The following is a 21,006-nucleotide window of genomic DNA, read 5'->3' on the forward strand; positions in this document are numbered from 1 at the left end:
GGCAGTAGATTTTTACATGCCAAGTTGCCGGCCCTGATGCACAACCTTCAACGAAGGTACGCCCATTCATGCATGTCTCCACACAGAAGACGCTCTAGCTGAGAATTGAACAAGACGTCTTACTCTGAGGTGACAATGCTACCGCAGCACCACCACCGCAGCTAATGGTCACATGACTGTAACATATTTAAATGAGTAATGTATGTAAAATGGCTTTACTCTGAAGAAGCCCTGTGACCAGGAAGGGTGAAAGTGCTTATTGTAAATGTTTTAATTCTACTTTAATAAACTGAGTTCTTGTTTTACACCTGGCAGTGGCATTTTATTTTATTTTTGACATGCATGACTGCCTCCCCCATGTTGCTGATTCAATGGCTCAGATGAATGCCACATTGGAACGGGTAGTGTCTGTGATGGAACATCTGCTGGGAGGGGAATGGCATAAATTTTATTTATTTATGTATTTATTTATTTGACATTTGTTGACCGAGTTGGTCCAGCTGGGACAGAGCCCTTTTTCAATGGAGACCTGGGGAGAAAAGATCCACAGTTAATACAAACATATAATAGTTACATAATGCAAACATATAATAGTTATAATAATACATACAGTATATTTGAATGTGAATAGCTATATACAAAAGCAGGTTAACATGAATGGTAATTAGTTTGTACAAACCAGGATGAATTATGGTATAACACAATAGTATAGAAAAGATAAAAAATGTAACATTTGCAGGGCAAAGTATAGTGGTTATTGTATAGTAAGAGGTGGTGTTAAGTATGGGTTTCCAAGTTTAGTCATTCTACTGTTTAAGGCTATACATCAGTACAAAATAATGTAGCAGAGAGTGGAAGAAGGGGTGGTAGAAAGAAATGATTTTATAAAAGTGAGGTAGTGGCAGAGAGTTAAGGAAGAAGGCTTGCAGAATTGAACAGTAGAGCGGTAGAAGGAAGGGTTCTCTACAGTAGAGAGAAAGGTGATATCATCCTGAAATTAAATCATCCTGAGCGTAGGTCAGCCACTTCTTCTGCAGTTAGCCAATGTGGCCATGCCTGATCACAGTCTCATAGTGGCACGATTTCCACTACTCCTGCACTGTGGTTGAGGTGTCCACAAGCAGATGTGGCAGGCCATGGCATCATGGTCTGTGTGTCCTCATGAGGGGAGCTCATATGGCAAAACGTCACTTTGAGGTAGCAGCAGTGCATCTGACTGTGGGTGTGGATGTGCCAGTGCAACTTCTGGAAGAGCCAGTTCTCATAGTTGGGTATGACAATGATGAACTGCCACCTCTGCTATGCATGGCTCACACCTGTCCCACATATCAAGATGTAGAGCTAGGCTGTGTTCATGCAGACACTCACACACCAATTTCACCCAGAGGACTCCTACACATACACACACAACAGTTACATGTTTCAGCCATGAAGCTTAAAGCTCATTTTGTCTCACTGGCCATTTGTTACTTTAGCCAACTGTCTGCCTGCATTTCTTTCTTACTCACACTCAGTTACTGACGTTTTGTGTCAGCCTAGGCTTCCTGCCCTCTCACACACACACACACACACACACACACACACACACACACACACACATAGCACCCTGTGCAAGTGATGATAACTGTGTCATTTCCTTCTTTTCTATATTTTGGATTCAGGGATACATAACATTTGTGTCTGATGCTGAGGATGCATAGCTGACTTAGTGCTTAGTATATCTGTGTTTGTGATGTTGTTTTGCTAATTGCACCTATGACATATTTTGGTCATAGAAAGTTAGACAGTTGATAGAATCAAACATTTTTTTTTGCATCAGTATTTTTAATAATCTTCTGAGGGTTGTGAAGTTTGAAGCTAAATTGTGGCTCATCAATTCTAACTTCTCTCTGTAATGATTTTCCAGTACAAAAGTATGATGCTAAACTGAGGACATTCAGTGACCATCAATACTTTTGAGAGGTATAAATTTGTGAATCTTTGATGCCTGAGGACTACTACATGATAGAGAACACATGTAGTCACATAAGTTTCTGCTGTCACATGTTAAAGTAATTTATGTACAAATCACCCACATTTTACTTGCTTACACGTCCAAGTAACAACATGCAAGGATATGTGCCATTCATTCTTATTATTACACAACACACTCCAGGTTCAACTTTTACCTTGTAAATTCAGCAGTTGTAGCAGTTTTAGTTCAGGGCTAACTCTGTCAGATGCTAGCAGTACACAGCCATTTCCTGGGTAAGTAAAGGATGTGAGCATTGCCTGGCATCAATGTTACTATATGTAGGTGTGTAGGATGAAGGTGATGATTGAGTGTGCAATACAATTGCCTCAGCCAATATGAGGGCATATTGAGCATCCCTACGTCTGCCTACATCCAAAGCAGCTGTTGTTTCCCCCTCTGACTCCTCACTTGCATGTGGCTATAGTGACTTTGGCATTAGTGGTGGGATGTGTGCCCCTTCCCCTTGTTGACCCTACTAAAACTGCTTTTCAGGATGATGTTGTGTAGCATGGCGTAGTTGGAGAATATTTCAGTACATGTATGTGGATAGAACTGCAGGGCTCCCCCAGATGTATTTAGGTACAGGAACTGTGACTTTAGCAGCCCAAACACATGCTCTATGATATTTCTGGTTTGTACATGTGCCTCATTATGGCTTTCCTCAGCGGGTGTGTCTGCATTTCTAATAGATGTCATCAGCCACAAGTTCAATGCATAACCTGCATCCCCCAGTAAATCACCCTGTGGGATATCCCGCCCAGTGAACAACTGATACAGTTGGGAGGTGTGCAAGATATGTGAGTCATTTTAACTGCCTGGACAAACTGAACAGGAACAATGTAGAAAGTCGGTAGACATTTTGGGTATTAATATTTTCAAGCTGATCATTATGAATCTGATTTTCAAAATGATTGACATTCTGAATGTATCTCATACAAATATAGATATAGTCGTGCACATATATATATGACAATAGAACATGGTACAGGGTACAATGTTCCATTATTTCTGCGATCCAAAAATGTCACAGCACATAGTGTTATTGAACTGCTGGGTGTGTACAACTTTAAAATAATAAAACATATAACATTATTCTGAGTGTTTTATTGGAAATCTGCTTCCTGCTTTCAAAATGTTAGTGTTTCAGTTCATTGCTTGTTGACCATAATTTTAAAATCCTTTCATGGAAGAAAAAAGATTCAGGAAAACAATTTAAAGAACATGAAAACAAAATGTTTTCCCTTTTACCACACAGCAGGGAATAATGTTTTAAGCCACCTGAGTTGGTTCATAGCTGAGCAGCTGTGCATGTTAGCTGAGAATAGAGCATGATTTCTTGCTGACGTTACCAGAACTGTTTGTCTGCTTTACTGAAGTGCTGTACTGCACTTCTTGTTTACTGTAACATAGTCCTAGCACTAAGTCATCTACACAAGCCTTTACTTTTAATTATTTGTGTCATGTTTTTCTTCAATGTCAGGCACATATATTTAGTCACAGAATTAAATACTAATGCTAATGGTGATGTTTTCGTTATATGCCACCTCCCCATAATGCTCTCTAGAATCCTATCGCTTTTCAGTGTCCTTCCTAGTTCATGGTGTATCAAACATAACACAGTGAAGAAACTTTCAAGTTGTGTCGTTTATTTACAGCAATAGTACAACATTTGTCTACTTCCCAATGAAAAATAAAAATGAAAAGCACTCTTTTGCAGAAAGCAGTTATAAATTGCTCATAGTATAGAATTCAGAACTCATAAACTTACAGTTCTGTTTGAAGCCGCAGACTTTCTACAGGAGCAAAACAGTTTCCCTCCAGCAGTAGGAGTAAAACTGTTATAACTTTATCCACAGGTAATGTCTTGTTGCTCCTGGAATCTTCTAACAAGGTTCTACATCATGCACTATGGATCATTCTCTTTCAGTTTCTGTATTGACTTCTACTAACTCAACAGCTGTTTTTTTTTTTTTTTTTTTTTGGAATCTCAGCAAAAGGTTTCTGATCAACAGGTTCTTCTATTCTTTCTAGCCAAAGACAGATTGTAGTTTATTTTGAAATTTTAACACCTACCCTTACGTATTCTTAGCAGTGTGTTAGGCTGCTGCTGGCCTCGCCCCCATTGTACTAGTAATAAGATGGATTGTGTCTTCTTAGCAATGAGTTAGGCTGCCCCCCCCATTTTATTAGCAATATATTCTGCCCACAGAGTTTCTAATTCAGCCTTCCCATTATATCCTCATTGTATTAACTTATTGAAATATTGGCCAGTTATACAAAAGCCACAAGAGTATTTACTCAACAGAGTTTAAGTTTCTACCTGTATTATAGGATACTCTTTTCAGTGTCCGTGTACATTTCTTTGCTAAATGTGATCCATCATTTCCTTTGAAGCTTTAATACTATATGCTTGGCTAACTTATTAAGGTTCATTCTCATATTCTAAAAGTTAACTTATCGCATTATTTAAAAAAATAATAATCACTATCAGCATGTTGATTAAAAATCACTGCTCTGACAGGCACAGTATTTACATTTTCATAACCATGTTGGTTTAATTTATCAGTTGCTAAAATGTATTTCATTTTACTTTTGCTGTTCACTTCTGGTTACAACCATACATTTAAAATAGGTTTTGAATTAGACATTTGAGCTCTTGCTATTATACTTAAATTAAATGCCCAATTATTATTATTAAACATTTGTTTACTGGGAAAGTCTGACTGGGACAGACCCCATTTTCAACATAGGCCCAGGGAGAAATCCACCAGACGCATGTCTTTGGAATGTAGGAGGAAACCCACACAGACAGTACATCAACCAAGACAGAAACCAGAGAACCTCTTGCTGTGAGGTAACAACACTAACCGCTGCACTACTGCTTGCATCACAGAAGGCATAGTAACTCTAGTTTTCATGTTCATATGCAACTTGAGTGCTTGCATTGTAAGTTGTAGAGGCAATATTTTAGCCCAGTCAGACAAGGCCCAATTGTCCTGGGTAGCATGTCTTTCAAAGGCAGCAACATATGCCTCTATTTGATCATCTTTGTTCACTTTTTTAGTGGTGGGATGGTCTTTGGGGAGTACCTCAACCTTCCATTTCCTAAATGAGGAACATTGCCTCTCACTGAGGAACACCTTCAAACAGCTTACTAACAGCTTAAACAAGAAAGGTCACAGGTTACTTTATACTTATAAAAATTTCTTTGGACGGATTAGTATGATTCAGTACTATTTACCAGGGATATCAGTTAAAAAATTTTCTAACACTGAATGTATGACAAACCCTGTCAATATGGAACTTTGAGGAGATGGACTTTTTAAGACCCAAAATGAGGAATGTTCCTTCTTTAAGAGGTACATTTGAGAGGTATGGGGGTGTACATAGTTATCATAGTTATATGTTCCTGTCGACCAATTAAATGCTTCTCAGTAGCCCCAGTCCTGTCCTGAAGAGCTAAACTCATGTCCCAAAGAGTTGCAATATATTGACCCATATTTCTCTTGGTCTGCATTAGTTTTCCATTCTTGAAAAAATATCACAGTTCATTCACATGAAAAAAAGAATCTGTCTCTGCTTTTGGTTGATCTCCCTTCCCCCTCATGGGTAGGTGCAACATACTTAAAATAGAAGGGCTAAAAACCTTCATAGGAATATATGTCTAGGCTTCTAAAGATACTCAGGGATCAATAGCCTAGTACATACCTATGACCCTATCAATGCAATTCTAAAATATTTACACAAGTTCACGTTTGATGTTTTTAAGGTTATTGTATTGGGTAAACATTTATAATCCTTAACTAATTTTGTGTACTATCTATCAAATATATTTCTTCTTAACTTTCAAAATAAATTGGTTAGGTATTGGTGGTCCCTGAATAAACCCAGAATTTTGATTGGCGTTATGAAGAAAGGCAATCATCTTGCTGGGTTGAAATGTTCTAATTTGATCCTTTATAAAAAGGTATCCTTAATTTCTTTGTGACTTTCTTGTAGTTATAGATCTGCCTGGAAAGACATATAAATTTGATAAGTCAGTAAAATGGGTCCTACCCAAAATGTATCTTGGTACATTAGGAAGCTTTACTTGAAATAATTAAACTGATCAAAATATTACTAAAAACTGTAAGAAAAACTCAGCCAAGCTGGAATTTTCACTGTGCGATACCTTTAACATTCTGTTATGGAGCCCAAAAAATATATGCAAATGACCACTTAAGGATATCACATTTCATTTACATGTCTTCTAAATATCCATGACTTTTTTTACTGTTTATGGTTACATTCAGATTAATAAACCCCACCCACTGTGGGCATGCATGTTCCAGTCTCTTTATTACCTCATCATCCCAACTCAAAGGAGGATAGCTTAGCTATATTGCAGAAACACAGGGTCTTTATATCCAGTTGATGCCTATAAAGATTAAGGTGCTTACAAAATAGACCAACTAACATGCAAAGCAAAGGGTAGAAAAGGTCACACAGACAAACCTTTGAATAAAAACTGCTAAATAAACCCATTCAAGTTAGAATTTTCACTGTGTAATACTTTAAAGTTCCTGTAATGGAAGCCCATGGGATATATGCAAATGACCCCTTGAGGACATCAAGTGTTTCAGCTATATGGCTTCTGCATGTCCATGACCTTTTTACTTTAAGTCTTTACCTTTACATTCAGGTCAGTAAAGTCAAACCCTTACCAGCTTTGGACATAGCACTTTAGGACTGTAGCATTTATCATTTTTTCCTGACTATTTCCCACGCTTGCATTATTAAAGCAAAATCTGCAGTTATTTGTATCCTATATATTATATTATATAGAATATAATAAATATTAAAGTATTTATTATATTTCTCAAGAAGTAAAGAATCTGGGCTTCAAAAAGTCTGTTTTGAGTTTAGCGATTTATAACAGGAAGTCAGTATTATGTTTTGTTTAACATCCAATTATCAGCTAAGTTACTCTGATTCTTAAATTTAAAAAGATAACTGCTGTAAGTGCTTGGATATAATGGTACATTGATAGAGCTGATTTCTGAGACATCCATCATAGAGGTATGGATTGATTTATTTAAATATATTTTCCATTACAAACTTATGTATAATTTTGAGGTATCATATGTTTCATCTTCCTATAAGTTTTTGGGACAGCCCTATGTCCTCTTTTGGTAATGATTTAAACCCTAAACATAAGAATGCTCTGTTTCTAACATCTGTATATTTAGGATTTACTGTGGAATTGCAAATCTTAACCTAGACTGTAATTCCTTACCTTTTTAACACCTCCTCCTCGTCCTCCTCCTCCTCCTCATCATCATCAGTCCCCTTTTTCCCATTTTTTCTACATGGGGTCAGGGTATCATGTTAACTGTTGCCAACTCTCTGTATTCAGTGCACACTCCTGCCTTCTTCAATACTCATGCCTGTTTCAGATCTTGTTTCACACAATCCATCCACCTCTTTGCTGGATGTCCTCACTTCCTCTTACCTTCCTCCTGTCTGTCCCAAATCTTCCCCACCAGATTGTCTTCTGCTTTTCTGCATGTGCCCAAAAAAACATAATCTGTTATCTTTGGTGTTTTCTGCAATTAGAGCTACTTTGGCTCCTGCCCTTATGTCCTTATTTCTTCATCTGTCCCACAGTGTGCATTCTACCACTCTTCTCAGGCACTTCATTTCCATCACCTCTAGCTTTTTCAACTTTTCTGCCTTTACTACTTAGGTTACCATAAAGTAGTACTGGTCTCACCACTGTCTTGCACCTTACTTTTCAGCTTCTTTGGCATTTTTCTGTCATAGACTACACCTGACACTCTATGTCAGTTGTCTATAGCCCCTCTGATTCTAGCTTTGTCATCTTCATTCGGACTTCCCTTCTCCTCATCAACCCCACCAAGATACTTGAAGCTGTTTACCTGTTCCACTATCTTCCCTTCTATATCTATTCTCAACTTCTGATTTCCCCAATTTGCTGCCATTACCACTATCTTATTTGTGCTTAGTTTCATCCCATGTGCTTTCAGTTTTACATTCCCTTCTCCTATCCTTTGCTGAAGTTCTATCTCAAAGTCAGCATGTAATGCCACATCGTCTGCATACAGCAAATTTGTTGATCTGCCTCTTCCGACCTGTTTACTAATGTAGTCCATCACCAGTATGAACTGCAGTGGGCTCAGAGCTGAACCCATGTGTACACCAACTCCCATTGGACACCCCTCTGTGAGGCCAGATACTGTTCATATTCGAGTCATTGGGTCCTTGTATATAGCCTGCACTAATTCTACCAATGTTTCTGGGACTTCAAACCACCGCAGTATTGCCCAGATCAGCTTTCTTGGGACCTTGTCATACGCTTTCGCCAAGTCTAGGAATGCCCAGCTAGACTCTCTCCTCTTCTCAGCTTCTTCTCAAGTATCTTTCTCACTGCAAACATAGAATCAATTGTGCTGCATCCTGATCTGAATCTGAACTGCTAATCTCCCATTTTACATTCAATTACTCTGCATATCCATTTATCAATCACCCTCTCCAGAACTTTCATTCAATGTAATAAGCGTTGATTCCTCTGCACTGCCCACAGTTGTGGATGTCCCCTTTGTTCTTGTACACTGGTACAAGTATGGTTATTCTCCAGTCATTTAGGATATGCCTTTCTTTCCACGCTGCTATTAATACCTCAGGAGACATTTCTCCCCCACCTCACCCAGTACCTTTATCATATCTGCTGTAACCTCATTTAAGCCTGCCACTTTCCCTGACTTCATTTTCATTAGTGCTGTTCTTACTTTTTCTATGGAGGGCTCCTCTTCTTCTCCTCTCATTGTAGGCTGTTTCTGGGGCAGTACAGCTTCTATGGGGTTTTCTGCATTCAGAAGCTGCTGGAAATACTCCTTCCATCTGCCTTTGATATTATGTGGACTGGTGAGCAGGTTGTTGCTGGCATCCCTTATGAAAGGTGTCTGACTATCTTCTTTATCTTTCTGTCTTTGCCTTGCAACATGATATAGTTTCTTTGTGCCACTTACTAAGTCACTTTCCCCTCTGCTGGCCTACTTATTGCAACCTCTTTCTTAGCTTCTTTGTTAGCCAACTAGTCCTTCCTAGCCTGGTCAGTCTTTTCTATCTCCCACTTCTTCCTGCACTTCTGCATTCCACCACCAGCTTTCTTTATGTACCTTATTTCCATACCTGGCTCGGTCACATATCTTTTCTGTAGTCCTAACACATGACTCCAGGCAGTCCTCCTATCCTGTTCTGTCTGTCCTAATATGTGCATTCAAGTCACCCATTATCAACATCAATTTATGTTGTCCTGCTTTATCTAGTAGGTCCTGCAACTGCTTGTGAATGCACTATTTTCCTCACTATCACAACCCTGCATAGGTTGAGATTATGAATACTGCTATCATTACACTGGAGTCTGATTGCCATGAGTCTTCATTAATTCTAATTATATCCCTCACTGCCTCCTGAAGCCTCTCTCTCCCCATAATTCCTACACCATTTTAGCCTGTCCTCCTCCTGAGTAGTAGAGTCTGAATCCCAACTCAAGTGGCTCTTGGATACATAGGATGTCCAGCCTCCTTAGTATCATCATGCCATCCACTCCACTTCCAAGCTGCATCCTGTCAGCATGAACCTACTTTAGCAATTCTGTTTATGTTTGGCAGGTTGGTTGGTTATACATCCAGCTTTCACTCAACAGAGCTATCCCAGATAACCCAGGCTGGGCAACTAGGCACCATATACCCATACTACCATTAGCAAGGGTCCCTGGCATAGGTCAGGTCCTCAACCCACTTATCACCAATAACTACCCATGCCCATTTTGGTGGCATTAGTCAACATGACCAAATTGCCATATTTTACACCATCAAGTTGCTAGCCCTGCCACATCACAGTCTGTCATCTGTGCTCTCCTATCTTGAGGATACTGTGCAACACAGTAGTTGCCCAAAGTGATTGGTCTGTACAACTGTGCTCCATATAGGGCACTATGTAGAGTCTATGCTGCTCCCCACAGCTCCATTCATTTGTGAGTTTGAGATGGAAACATTCAGCATGTTTTTAGGACATTGGAGAAACCTCACGGCGGAACAGGGAGAATGTGCAAGCTCTGTACAGGCATTGGTCAGAGGTCGGAACCAAACCTTGTACCTTGTGCATGAGATGCAAAGACCTTAACCATTATGTCAACTTGTCTCTCTTTTAAACACATGATAAATGTAAGATATTTGACTCTAATGTCCCAAATACTTGTTTTATATGTGCAGATATAGAATTTGGAAAACAGGAACATACATTTGCAACCTTTTCTAAGTTGATTGATTCATTGTACATAGATTACATTGCCTACTCTCTCCTCAACCAGCATCTCTGCAGGAAAGCTAGTGTTAATCCTGGGTCTTGACAAAGATAACTTTTATTACTTAAAAATGGCAGAAAGATTATTTTGAAAACACAGTTTTCCTACACTTGTGGAAGGTTTCTTCAGTTATGTAAGCCTTGTTCCAGTCTAACCTTACAGTTACATAATATGGGGTCCATGCTTTCTTTGGAACTTGTATTTTTTTGGTTTGGGAAATCATTTTTCTAATATTATAGTGAAGCACCCTGAAGTGTAATGCTGTTAGTAGCTCTTAGTGGCTTGGTATTTAGTGGTCTGTCTGTGGACTTGCTCATTATCAATCAGAGAAGGCAGTTGAACTGCTGTGTGGTGATGATATTTTTGGAAATTCAAAGCAGTACTGTCTTCTAAGGTTTCTTTAAGCCAACAAGCCTGATTGTTCCTCTGGAAGTTTCCTGGTCCTTTATTTTTTACTCTGGAAGATTTTCTATGCTGACATTTTGCTAGAAATTGCTGTATTAGTATATCTGCTAGTTTCATGGAGTGGACTACAATAGCTGATTTCAGTGATATTGCTATATTTATGTGATTTACCTGAGCTATGGAATTTAAATTTGCAGTATTTAAGAGTACCTTGGCTGTCACCTGTGTTGTGATCTAATTTTTAAACCACAGAATGATTCCCTGGTAGACCAGTTGTACTAATGTCATTGACCATGCTTGCATGATGCTGTCACACAGATTATTGAGTTTGCATGAATTTTAACTGTCATTTAACCCCACAGACTTGTTTAATATTGAGTTATTTTGCCATCTAGAAGTTTGCAGTGACTGAGTAACAAAAATTTCATAAAAGGAGCACTGTTGGAATCAATGATATACAGATTCAACAAATTGTTGCTTTCTTGCCAGTGGTTAGCTCCATTCGCAAAATATAAATTTTTCACTTGCAAATAGCTGTCAGTATTTAATTGGGTATGAAAAATAAAATGTTTCTGGCTTGAAAATCATGACATACAACATCATATGAAGACTTTTCTTACTTTTCAGCAGTCCAAGAACTTGTTTGCTTTTGGAGAATCTTGTTTTGAATATCAGTGTGTCATTCTGTTAAAAATAATGTTGCAAGGGTTCTATGATGGATGTGTACATTTGTGTGCTTTTTTGTGTTTTCAGAGTAATGTGAGGAGGTGGTCACCTCACAGAAAGTGCAGCACCAATTGCAGCACAGAATGCTGTCAGATGGGAGGGGACGAGGTAGTGGCTTGCACAATACTGGGCAGGATAAAAAAGGCTCATCCTGCATTCACAGAAAAAGTTAAGGCCAAACGTAGCAGTTTCTACAGTTGTGGAAATGCAATTCAGAGATATGTTAGACCTCATTATCAGCAAAGTTATACGCCTCTGAATTTTGTGGTGTTACTGTTAGTACTAATCAGCACCTTTTTTTTTTTTTTTTTTTTTTTTTTTTTGGTAATCACCTCTGGCAACGTATACATCATGTTGGCATAGGCAGTCCTCCCTCCATTCATTCTTTCAAATACAGGAGCACATGTGCACGCACACACACACACACACACACACACACACACACACACACACACACACACACACACACACACACACATACACACACAGACACAGACTGACATACACACACACACACACACACACACACACACACACACACACACACACACACACACACACACACACACACACACACACAGACACACAGACTCAAATACACAGACACAATCACACACACACACACACACACACACACACACACACACACACACACACACACACACACACACACAGACTGACATACACATACACACACACACACACAGACTGACATACACACACACAGACTGACACACACACACACACACACATACACACACAGACTGACATAGACACACACACACAGACTGACATACACACACACACACACACACACAGACTGACATAGACACACACACAGACACACACACACACACACACACACACACACACACACACACATGCAGACTGACAGACACACACACACAGAGACTGACAGACACACACAGACAGACAAACACACACACACACAGACTGACAGACACACACACTGACATAGACACACACAGACTCACACACACACACACACACACACACACACACACAGACTGACAGACACACACACACAGACTGACAGACACATACAGACTGACAAACACACACACACACACACACACACACACACGCACAGTCTGACATAATCACACACACACACACAGACTGACAGACACACACGCACAGACTGACAGACAGACACACACAGACTGACAGACAGACACACACAGACTGACAGACACACACACATAGACTGACACACACACAGACACAGACACACACACACACACTGACATAGACACACACACGCACACACGCACACACACACACACACACACACACACACAGACTGACAGACACACACACACACACACACACAGACTGACATAGACACACACACACACACACACACACACACACGCACACACACACAGATTGACATAGACACAGACACACACACACAGAGACACACACACAGACTGACAGACACACACACACACATGTACACACTGACATACTTCTCACCTGTCCCTGTTTACAGAATATCCCTGATATATCCTCTTATTTTCCCTGCCCCTTCTAAATGAATGATTGCATTCAGTAAATAAAACCAGACATTAAAATGTTATTATTCTTGGTTTTCAAAAACTGTATCATGATGCTAGATCTGCTGCTCTAGTAACTTTTTAGGTCACTGTGAGTAATATTTAAAACTTAGCCCCAGTGTCATCTATTGCTCCCGCCAGCTTTGTCCAGAAGTTTGGGCATGGACATTTAAAGATATGGCAATGACCCACACATGGGCACACCCCACATCCTTCACAACTTTGCCTATTTACAGAACATCCTAGATTTTGCCTCATATACATGGTCTGCAATAGTAATAGTACTATATAATGCCGGACATTAGAGTTTCATACACCTTATTGTTCAGAAAATACATCAGGATATTTGGAAACATCTTTATTAAGCTAGAGTGCTTGTTTGGCTTGCTTGCTGTTCTGCGCCTGACTATTGATGATCTCTGTCTGCATTTGATTTTAAATTGAAGTTTTTTTTTCATTTAAAGTCTGATTGCTTCTATTTTTTATATATTTCTTATATTGCATTTGTTTTGTTTTAAGTTTTTTGTTCTTTTGGAGGTTTAAGATGTCTTGGCTAGGTTCAGTTAGAAAAGTTAGAAAATAATTCCTTTGCAGACAGTGAATAACATCCAGCTAATTAGTGCAAGGAACTGAGCAACAGCATTCCTTATTTAACTAGCAATATTTGGAAAGATCTTTATTTAATGGGAGTGCTTGTTTGGTTTGCTTGCTGTTGTCTGCCTGATTATTGCTGATCACTGTCTGCCCACCTGCACAGCTGCTGTTGTACTTTTAACTTTGGTGGCTTTTGAGTTGCTGCCCCTACTATAAATCTGATTTTGGCACTCCTCCCAGTCCCATTTTATCAGCTCATTCTATTGAGTATGGAGAAATCAGCTGGGAAGGCCTACCCCCTTAGTCTCTTAAACTTTAATTATTTTCTGTTTCTTCCCTTCCCACTTACTTAAAAAATGCATTTTATTTAGCTGTTTTTACTGTATCTGTGCTTCTTCCTACTTTATTTTGCTTTTTGCTGCTTATTCTTAAACTGTTTGGCTACATTTATTCTGCTGCATTTATTACTGCTTGTTAGTAGCCTGGTTACATTGTAACTGTTATTCTCAGCCTCTTACTTTTGATTTAAGTACTTGGGCTTCATACCAGTTATCTTAAATAAGGAAGGTTTGCAGTCTACACTGTTGTGGCAGGAGAGGTAGCTTACATCCTTCTAAGTTGGGAATTGCTGGTTGAAAGCTCATTCTGTCTATTATTCTAAAAGTGTCTTAGTTCTGGTATAAGCACTTGGGTTTCACAACAGTTATTTTACATTAAGAAGGTTTGTGGTCTATACTCTTGTGAGAAGAAAGGGTAGCCTCTGCCCTTCTGAGCTGGGAATTGCTGGTGAAGGCTTATTGTAGCTGTTATTCTAAGTCGCTTTTTTTCTGGTTTAAACACTTGGGCTCCAAACCAGTTATTTTAGATTAGAGAGGTTTGTGGTCTACACAGTTTACTGGAGCTGCTAAGAGTTTGGTGTTCTTAGCCAGAGGTCCAGAGTGCAACCGAACAGAAATCCAAGGCATCCACTGAAATCTTCTAAAAATAAGTATAATTTAAGCCTGTATTGCACTTTGTGAAATGTATTTTATAAAACTGCTGCTTCATTTTTATTGTTTTTTTTTGCTGCTGTGACTGTTTTCATTTTGCATTTTATATAATTGCTACATCTGCCTTAAATAGCATAGGCTAGATTCAGACTTGCTGAATGTAGGCTGTTTGGTATCACTTGAGCACTAAAAACCAACCATCTTACATTAAGAGGGCACTATGCACCCTTGTTGCAGAAGTGTGTAGCTCAGGACCCATCTGAGTTGGGAATTGCTGGAATAAATCTCTGTGTTGAGCTTTCCTATTGGTAGTTTGTGTTAAAGCTGTTTAAATTTGCTTTTATTTAAGCTTTGTGTTTGTACATAGCTGAGCACTACACAACTGGGGTTAGCAGTGCCCTGTATAGATGCAAATGCCTAGACACAATTTTTTTCCTAGAGAACAGTCAGTGAAACCCTTGCAGGCTTCCCTGCTGGACGGTGGTTAACTCAGCTGAGCACTGAGCAGCACTGCCACACTTTTTCATCCCTAAACATCAATAGAATAAGTCCCCTTGTTAACCCTAGAGTAAAAGCTGATCTAACTTCCCCACCCCCTAACAGTGCTTATGATTTAACCTGCTACAATGGACAGTCAGTTTCCCAATATTTCTCCAACCAACCTGATTAGCATGAGCATCCTTAGGCAATGTAGTAACTGCCTCATGTATACTGACAACCATTTGCTCCTACAGCAAACAAATACAGTATGTGAGAGATGTAACTATGCTATGAAACTGGAATCAGTCCTCTCACTTAACAATAAACAAGACATCAAACAGGTTGTCAGCACACACGCCTCTCCTGTCACACAAGATAAAGTTATGACACATAAACCCACATACGTGGAGGCACTCACTAAGAACCTTCCAAAAGACCAGAGACCTCACAAGTGCAAACAACTCTTGCATGCTAGAGTACAATTAAAATCTACTACACATAACAACACACAAAAACCCCCAAGAGAGAACATCTCAAAACCAAATGCCCTGGTCATAGGAGATTTCATAGTGAGACACACAAATGTCCCCCTCACCAGGCTGGACAAGAAGGTCATGGTCAGCTGCCTGTCAGGTGCCAGAATCTGTCAAATCCTGCAAGCACTCAAGTCACTCAACAACAATTACCATGGTGGTGGTGCTGCGGTAGCGTTGTCGCCTCATAGCAAGACGTTGTCCCGTTCGATTCTCAGCTAGAGCGTCTTCTGTGTGGAGGCATACATGAATGGGGCATGCCTTTGTTGAAGGTTGTGCGTCAGGGCTGGTAACCCGGTATGTAAAAATCCACTACCAATCATTAGCGGACCGGAGTTCCGCTGTGGCGACCCCTAACCGGGAAAAGCAGAAAGACACAAACAAACTCTGTCATAGCACATGTTAGGGTGAATGACTTCAGACTTACCTACCTGGACTATATGAAGAGAGATATGACTGAACTCTCAGATTATATGTCCTAGGCAGGTACATCCCTTGCCCTAAGCAGCATTCTACCTTTACCCAGGATGATGCAACAATATAAACAAAAAATAACTGACTTCAACAATTGGCTTAGCTTCTTGTGTTAGTTCAAGGGGATCTAGTATCTGTCAGTCTGGGAAGACACGGGTGATAGATCACGCTGCTTTACCAGATATGGTCTTTACCTGTCTCTTCTAGGCTTTTGAATAGTGGCAAAGATGCTTGCCTCCCCCATAGCGCCTTTTTTAGGCAATCCCAAAACAACAAAACTTCCGACATAAAAAACAAGTGTCTAAAGGGGAAATTGCACTCCCCTAGAAGCTCTTCCCACCCAAAGGTAGAGGTGTATTTATCTTCATTAAATCCAAATACACCTCGAGACTGGTTAAACAGTATGACTTTCTTGAGGTACTTTAGGTCCAAATAGCCATAGGTAAAACACCCTACCACATCATTACTAGCTGCAGTTCCCCCACCATGAATCATGAGAAGCACACCGCCTACCTGGACTTGATTGAGTCACTCACTGTACAGCCAAACGCCTTGGTCATGGGAGATTTCAACTATCCTTCTATCGAGTGGGAGATGTACATGAGCACAAGCTCAAACGTCCTGAGGTTACTCAACTTTGTTAATACAAATGCTCTAGAACAGTTAGCCTAAACCCCCACAAGGTGCTCAAATGTTCTTGACTTAGTATACACCAATATGAAGGGGTCACTGCACTACCCCCCATTTTCTGCCATCTAATAAGGTCAGACCATAACTCAGTCGATCAGACCTGACACCTCCATAGGAGCAATAAAAATGAGAAACATCTCCAAAAAAAAACTACAGCCTACTAAGCAATGGTTTGAAAAGTTTCAAACCCCCTGCTGACACAGACAACAATGACTTATGCAGAGGAGTATACGAGCGTCCTGTATAAGCACTTAAACAACTGCACTGACTCTGCTGTACCTGACAGGATCAAAATCAATTCCTCCTGTAAAAACAACCCACCTTGGTGGACCTCAAGTATAAACAGGTTATATAACAAAACAAAGAAACTGATATCTAAGAACAAGGGGGAAGTTAGTGAGCAGAAAAAGAATACACTCTAAAGTCTGAACAAGCAAATCAGATATCTGGTAAAGTCCTCTAAAGCTAGTTATGAGGCTAAATTAACTTCTCTACCTAAAGACAATCATAAGGCATTCTTTAGCTATGTGTAAAATGGAATACCCAGCTATGTTCTGAGCTCAGAGTGGATACTGACCCTGAGGAAATTGCCAATCTGTTAGCTGACAGATCTGGAACAAAATCCACCCCCCCTGTCCATACCAGCCATACCCCAAAGTATACCTGACACCTGTCCTCTTCCCAGTATCACCAATTAGCAGGTCATATCTGTGCTGTCCAAGGCCAAAAACATGGCCTTTATGGGACTAGATAATTTCCACGTTGCTTACTAAAAAATGCAAAACATGACCTAATGGATCCACTTGACACTCTCTTTAACTATAACCTGAGCACTGACTTTGTTCCAGCAGATTGAAGAACAGCAACTGTAATCCCCTTGCACAAAGGTGGTCCATCAACCAACCCTGGGAACTATAGACCCATAAGCCTTACCAGCCTTATCTGCAAGGCCATGGAAAGAATCATCATGGACCTTATCAAAAATTATACAGGCAACCTTCAAACTCTCGACCCAACCCAGTTTGGCTTTGTTAAGGGTAGATCATGCTTACTAAAGCTGATGGACTTCTTTGAGAATGTCACCAAAGCTCTGAACAAAGGTAAGGCACTGCATACTGCCTATCTCGACTTAGCCAAGGCTTTCAACACAATCCCCTACTCAAGTATCATTGAAAAACTCTCCCAGCTGGGGATTTTTTTTTTTTTGTTAAAGAAAGTCACAGTGGAGAACTGTAAAAAGAGGAAGAATCTAAGTATGGCATGGTTTGACTACAAAACGGGTCTATATTAGAACACTGAATAGTCTAAATATCGAACAGCCTAATGGCCAAAAATGCCGGACCTCTAACTCGCTATTGTGGGGGGCTGGGCCCTCCACAGCCCCACTAATTATATATACCAACTTTGAGATTTTATTACAGTGAGGAAAGTGCAAATATTCCGATCTTCACTGTACAGCGATCTCACTATCACAGTTTGCTGAACGGCATTGCCATTTGATGAACTGACTCTGTGATCACGTAATATATACTCTACAAAAAATAATTTGATAGTATCCCACATTCATGGATAAAAGAGTGCTTAAAAATGTATAAGATGCATCCTACACTGATTGACTACATTACAGTGACCATGAAACAGTGGCAGACCACTTTGCAATTAAGCCATGATAAAGAACAAATTATTATCCCAGGGATAAAAATTCAAAGGGGGATATTCCAGGGTGACTCTTTGTCACTGCTGCTATTCTGTCTTGCCCATAACCCATTAAGCTGTCTACTTAACAGCTTAGGCCATGGCTATAATTTGGCTCCTAGAAAACAATGAAGTGTAAAGACTTCTCATCTTCCCTTTGTCGATGATTTGAAACTATATAGCTCATCACATGAGGAACTGAAAGCACAACTGCAAGTTGTCAAAACTTTTCTCAGATGATATTAGAATATCATTTTGTCTTGATAAATTTGCAAAAGCAACCATTAAAGCAGGAAAACTGTAGCACCAAGAAAACATCAATTTGGGACAAGAATGTGATATAAAAGAACTTGAGCAAGAGGAAGTGTATAAATATTTGGAAATTGATGAAGGCTCAACAATAAAAAATGAACAATTCCGAAATAAAACTCAGGAATGCTTTAGAAGATGTAAATTAATCCTGAAAACACTGTTGACATTTAGGAACAAAATTCAAGCTATAAACCAATTTGCTATTCCTCTCCTAACTTACAGTTTTGGAGTGATTGACTGACCCCAAAACGTGTTGGATAGACTAGACAGGAAAACAAGAAGGATGCTTCATGCTCACCTAATGACTTATAAAAATTAGTGCATACCAAGATTATATATTCCCCGTTCCAAAGGAGGGATGAGCCTCCTTGAAACTGACTACATGTACAGATCTGCAATCATGGGACTGTACATATTTCTGCTAACCTCACAAGACCCAAGCATAGTGAAAGTTTTGAAACGTGAGGAGAGTAAATCTAACATGACTTCTCTGCTTAATCTATCAGAAGCATATCATCATCAAGCAGGAATGGAAATCAAACCAGAAGCAGATAAAAGTCAGGCAGCAACTGAAAGTGCCAAAAAACAAAAGAAAGAATATAAGGTGAAGGAACAGATGAGAAGGCAAGAAATTTAGAAAATGCATAAATGTAGTTGCAAGTATAGAAAACTTCTGGAAGAACCCAGTGGTGGCTGGTGACTTCAAATTAAGGGGGGGCTGCAGGAGATAGCTGAATGGGTGGTTTCAATGGGAAGGGGTGTGGTCAACTAGAAAGAGGAGGAGCTATGCTCAAAACCAAAAAAACTAACTTTAATTAAATATGCTGCCCTGGGTGCCAAACCCTTATTATGAGAGTCCAATCAACACAAATGAAGTGTAAAAGAATAAAAATATTTCAATGCATTGGCTGCATGACAGCTTACTTAATATCTAGATGGAAAAAAAAAGGTTGTGAGGCATGAAAAAATAAATTACTTTTTAAATACATTACTGGAATGCCAGTCAAAATCAAGTATAAGAAAAACAAGCAGCACTCAACTCAAACCGCTTCTCCTTGCACTGCAGTTCTAATTATAATTTATATTCAGCTTTATTAAAGTGCCAAGTAACATGCTGAAAGTAGCAATCTCTGTGATGCCCCCACTTGTAAAAATGTTTTTTATCCAAAAAAGACCTGCTGCCTGATAACTATCTACTTGTTTCATGGGGAAAGCATGGTCAAAGTAAAAAATGAAAAGCAAACAAGAAACAAGCTCAAGATACATTGCTTAAAGGATTACTGTACAGGTTATGGACCACATATGAATGGCATTCTGTTTAGTTTATGGGTAAAACCCTCAGAGATCACTGGAAGTCTCCAACAAGTGTAATTAGCTTCTTAAAATAATGTAATCCCATCCTTTATTACAAATACTGTCATATGCATTTCAATATCCAACGCTTATACATTATCTAGTTAAGTATTCTCTGCATGGCAACAACAGAAAGGCTTCAATGTTGGCAATTCTTTAACAGTATGCTTATTAAAGCTTGCTTGCATGTTATGATCTCAGACAAGCTTACCTGATGGTCATTAAAGCATTGCTACTTAAAACACAGAGCAACAGGCACTTTGAGTAATAAGCATAAATCAGCAGTACAAAAATATGACAGAAACTAGACCATTCTGCAAAATCAAGAACAGATGAAAAGCCACTGTAGTACTTCAAAATCAAGAACAGATGAAAAGCCACTGTAGTAATTGTGTCTACCTTGGATGGGGGGATACCCTGCACATTTACACTGCATAACTGCTCCTTGCCTTGCTTGGACACATCCAGAGTCACTACATGGGGGAGTGGGGTGCAACAAGTATGTCATAATTTGAAATGTCTCTGGCTGACTGTGATGGCCCTGACACATCTGTCATACCTCTCACCCTCAGAGCAAGAGATCTGGGCAAAGCCATACATAGAAGTGGGACAAAAGCCCAAAAATAAGGACAATTTTTAAATATTGTTCTTATAAACTTAGAAAGATAATAGAATAGTAGGTCTTGCATTAGTATGAATTTTCTGAAGGATATGAAATCTGAAACTCAAATGTCATTATTTTCTGACTTCAGTCTTTAATGATTTACCACTAATTTGACAAAAAAAAACACAA

The sequence above is a fragment of the Protopterus annectens genome, chromosome 7.part1 (assembly GCF_019279795.1).
Source record: "Protopterus annectens isolate FY-2018-M chromosome 7.part1, PAN1.0, whole genome shotgun sequence".
NCBI classification, from domain to species: domain Eukaryota; kingdom Metazoa; phylum Chordata; order Ceratodontiformes; family Protopteridae; genus Protopterus; species Protopterus annectens.